We start from the raw sequence: 4921 nt of genomic DNA, 5'->3' as shown, positions 1-4921 counted from the left end.
CCCTCCCACCCCCGTGCTCGTGCTCGTGCTCGTTCCCGTCCCCGGCGCGGCCCCGCCCCGCCCCGCCGCCGGCTGCTCCCCGGCCGCGCGCGCGCACGCGTAGGCGCGCACCCCGCTCCCCGGTCGCCGCTTGATCCCCTCATCCGCCGCCGCCAGCGGGCGAGGGCGAGCGCAGGCGCGCCCCGCCCCGCCCCGTCACGGGGCTGCCGGCGGAGGGCCCGCCCCGCGGCTGAGGGGGCCGTGAGGGGCTGGCTCCGCGGTTGTTTTTTAAAAAAATCGCACAGAACCATTAAGGTTGGCAAAGACCTCCAAAATCATCTGGTCCAACCGTCCCCCTACCGCCAATGTCACCCACAAAACCATGTCCCTAAGCACCACGTCCAACCTTGCCTTGAGCACCCCCAGGGACCGTGACTCCACCGCCTCCCTGGGCTGCCCATCCCAGTGCCTAATTACTCTTCCTGAGCAGAAATATCTCCTCATTTCCACCCTGAACCTCCCCTGGCACAGCTTGAGGCCATTCCCTCTCGTCCTATCACTAGTTATCTGCGAGAAGAGGCTGACCCCCAGCTCCCCATCTCATTACAGGTCCCCTCATAGCAGTTTTAAACGTGTCACTGGCAATATAAAACCACAGTGAGCAGCTCGCATATCACATTCCCATCTTTAAAATAAAATGAAAATGTACCTCAGTTTTCATCACCTGCCAGCTGATACAACTGGAAGCAGCTGCAAACTGCTGAGTAACTTTTGGAAATGCTGAGCATCTTCTTTCCACTTATGTCAAGAGAAAGTAAATGCAGGGCATTCAGAAGCGTTTGGCACCATTGGCACTGCCCAGATAACTAACGATGCAGAAAGTTGTCAAAGGATTAATGTTTCTGACCCCAAAAATAAGACTTGCAGCTCAATCTATTTTTCAGAGTATTATCTGCTGTACCTCATTATGTAGCAGTGTCACCAGGAGTCCATTATCTTGGGCTAATGTTCCACTCACAATCTTTTCATTCTGTTCCTTGAATAATCCAAGTTAATTAAAAGGCTGAGTATCTTTCATCGGTGCCTTTTTTTCCCTTTCAAATACTTCTGTAGAAATGTCTTGTATGTATTCCTGGCTGCAGAAGATTGCTTTTTTTTTTTTTTTTTTTCCTCCCTTCCACAGCAATTAGGTACAAACTGTTGAAGAATACAGAGAACAATTATTTTCATTATTATAAATTATTTGAAGTTTCTTTGTACAAAGCTTTCTATAACTAAATGCTACTTCTCCCCAAAGGAAGGCTGTGGAACGAGATAATTCACTCGTTTAAGAGTTACCCATGCAGGTTTTCTCCCTGTAGAGCTTTAATTCATGAGTTTGGTTGTGGTCTGGCTAACGGGCTGAGCATGGCTTTGGGCAGCAGTTCTGGCCGTGCATGCAATTCGTGACTCATTCCCACCTTGCCTTGTGGCAGAGCTCCTTTCTTTAACAGCTACTTCCACTGTCACCAGATTTGCCCAGTAACACTCTGAGAGCTCCAGGAAAAAACGTGCTCTTGAAGTCGTCCTGAACAGCCACGGCAGGTCACAGTGTCCGACACAAGGAATATGACACCGGGCAGGGGGGGCAGCTAGGAGTCGGTTCACTTTGCAAGTGCGCAAGGTGAATCCATGCTGCACTTTTTGCTTCTCCTGGAGGTCACCAGTAAACTCCTATTACTCATTCCCAAAGTGCTTTCTTAGCATTACAGTGCTTGTATTTTGATCGGTGATAGAAGCGTGAGGCTGTCAGCACACCAAAACAGCAATCATTTATGGAGAAGCTCAGTCCTCTGCTCACATGGCTTAAACTGAATCGAATAAATGCTGACATGGGTTCTCAAAGGTTGCACAATGGTGGATTATACCACAGACATTTTGTTTAGGGACCTCTTATGGTGAGGGGAAAATAACCACAAACAATATTTTCACATTTGAGAACTTGGAATGCTAATAAATAGTGGGAGTTTGTTCCTCACGCATTTGGACTGTCAGGTGGAATAAACACTTAACTGGCACCACAAATACATTGAGTGGTGAAAACATTTGCCTACATTGCATGTGCCTGTGTAACAGATCTGCTGTGAAGCATGCCTGTGACCGGGTATCATGTAGTAGAGGGGTAACAGAGGTGGCAGGGCAGGGTCCGCACCAGCCAGGTTGCAGTTTCACAGCACCCAGACAAGACAGACCTGGAGATGGTGGCCATGTTCAGCCAAGCATCCAGGGAATATCACGGTGAAGAGGTGGGTTGAAGGCGAAGCCAGGAACGAGATGCCTAGGCCACAGCTGGATCAGGTCCAGTGACTGCCAGATGAAACAATAGCAGTAAGACTGAGGTGAGGTCCAGCGAGGAAGTCAGCTCACACGCTGCGATCTGTATCAAAGGGCTCTGTGACCAAGAATGGGCAAAGCTGTAGCTATCTGCAGAACTGCAGTCCTCTAACACAGCTCCCACAAAGGGTGGAGGCCCAGCTCTGAGCCTAAATAGAGATCCTGGGCCCATGGGTGTGGGTGGAGGCTGCTCAGGGCCATTAGGGCTTACTGGTGCAGTCAGGACACACGGGTCATCTAGCCCATTTCTTCTTTGCAGAATAAAAATTGCAATAATACGTTGGAGCTAGCCTTTCAGTAGCCTACAACTACTCTGGCAGAACTCTTATAAAAGAAACAGTGAAATGGTAAACTGGGGAGACGTACTATAAGCTAACATGATGCTCAAATTCAGGCATCAACAGCCTCTACCCAGAGTGTGGGAGCTTAGGACAGCGCTGCCATGTCATAGTTCCTTCCTAAGTTCGTGTGTTCTCTGCTGTGCAATCCGAAAACAAGATAAAGTGCTTTACAACATAAGCAGAACATGAAAAAGGCAGAGTGTTTTGCTTTGTGGTTGTGCCTATCTTTGTGGGCTATGCTTATGGCCTGCAGATGCTGTAAGAATACAAACAAGTTCTGTGAAGAAAAGAAGATAAGAAAATTTGCACTGGTTTCAGATAACATACTTGCAGAGTCACTAGAGGATAATTCATTGTAATCCTGCTAAGTGTTATCTTATTATCGAGTGGTAACACATACTGCATGGGGCTTTACTGGGAAAATAAAACAGAGAAAAACTACTAAAGGCAACGCTAGAGCCTGAAGTAAAGCGCGTTTTCTGCATTCCTGATGAGGGAGCTTTCTGCATGCTGACTCTTTTTTTTTTTTAATTCCAGTTTCTCTGAAGTACACAGCATAACTTCCTGCCTCATCTGGAGGTGCAGACAGCTCTGAACATTAGAGGAAAAGAAGAAATTAGCCCACATGGAAATGAACTGGAAATATTGTAATATGAATCATTAATATGAGGGATAGCAACAGATTTTTTATGTTTTCAGGGCAGCTGTTTCTTCATTGCTCTTCCTAGAAATTTCAGCTTCCAACATTTCTCAAAGAGAACTAAGGCTTTTTTTTTTTTTTTTTTTTTTTTTTTCCTTCTCAGCTTGAACACGTTTTTACAATAAAAGTTAAAATTGTTCTCTTGGTTATAGTTAAAAAAGAAACAACAACAACCTTGGTTATAATTAAAAAGCGGCTGGGATTGGATGGGGCAGAATAGCAAAAGCCTTCTAGCTTAATGTTCATTGAAAATATTTTCAGCCTCCTGCTTACGAAAACGACTTTCAGAGAGTCTCCGTTGCCCTCTACGGGAGAGCCTTTGCATTGCTTAGAGAGCTGTCAGCTCTGCAGCCACCGAGCTCTTCTTGCTTCGCTGCATTTCCCTGGGATGTTTTGGGGAAGTTATTTGCATTGCGACATTATTAAAATTCGAATTAAAATGTTAAAAGAGTTATTATTTGGTTCCCAGAAGATTTTTCTTGATAGAAGTTAATAGTACCATTAATAGTGCCATCTTTTTCACAGTGCTTGGTAACATAGAGTCATTTTAGAATAAATGTTTTGAAACTACTTACATTACTAATAACAGCTTTTTTTTTTTTTTTTTTTTTTTCTGATCAGAAGTCTGCACTGAAATTAGAAACAAGATGGCATTTCAACTTCTAAAAGCTGTGTTAGAGGTAACTGATGTGTTTCCAATTTGCATTACAGTAATTCTCATTGTCTTCAGTAGGCTGGCAGTTGTGATTGCTATCCTTGTGAAATGACTTTTGTCCACAGTAACCCAGAAATTACTCCACTGACACATGGAAATAATGTAAAAATCCCAACTTATTTTTCTGCCGTTAGATCACATTTTCATTTTATAATCTGCTGGAACTGCTCATTCTGTCATAGGCATTGGCACTCCAGAATGCCATTACATATGTTCCTCCTTCCTTTTGATCTGAGCTTGTCTCTGTGAAATATGTCAGTCCTGCTCTTCTGTGTTATATTTAGTTATTTAGGAGTAAATATTATTTTTATTTAGAACTTAATTATTTATAGCATTTGGGGGTGGGGGTATTCAACTAAGGCATTTTTCAAGTAACAGTATATTTTTATTCTTTTGCATCCGCAGTGTTCAAGTATTCTTAACCCTGATCTGGTTAGTCATTTTTGCAGGTTTCAGTATGCTCTCGTCTGACAAGTCCTCTTTAAAAATCTGCTGGATCAGCTCCTCTGCTGTCTTGGAAAAAAAAGCTCCTTCTCTCCACGTGGCTCTGTGGCTTCCATTTTCTTGCTGAGTGCAATTATCTTTTCTAGCCTCCAGCTTCCATGTGGAGAATCTCACATTTGTCATGCACAATGAACTGAGCCTGATAAGATTATATTTAGCTGTATGAGTAGGATTTTAATCCAGTAATCCTACTGAGAAGAAGTTCTTGGCGGCAAGGAGACCTAAGGCACCTGTTTCACCTGCTATTTAGTTTGTATACCTCTGTAGCCTGTTTCCTCAGAGCCTTTTGTATTAGTATTTGGTACTGTG

At 44.3% G+C, this 4921-nt stretch overlaps 1 long non-coding RNA gene across 1 annotated transcript; it reads left to right on the top strand.

Annotated features, from left to right (window-relative positions):
• Positions 1–1624: 1624 nt before the first annotated feature.
• LOC311429853 lies at positions 1625–3969 on the top strand. The gene is made up of 2 exons (XR_014688414.1): positions 1625–2264; positions 3231–3969. It is a non-coding gene; the product is annotated as an uncharacterized lncRNA (long non-coding RNA).
• The last annotated feature ends 952 nt before the right edge of the window (positions 3970–4921 follow it).

The sequence above is a fragment of the Aythya ferina genome (genome assembly GCF_964211825.1).
Source record: "Aythya ferina genome assembly, chromosome: 1".
Lineage (NCBI taxonomy): Eukaryota > Metazoa > Chordata > Aves > Anseriformes > Anatidae > Aythya > Aythya ferina.
Note: the sequence above shows the minus strand (reverse complement) of the source record. Positions and strands in the feature narration are given on the sequence as shown.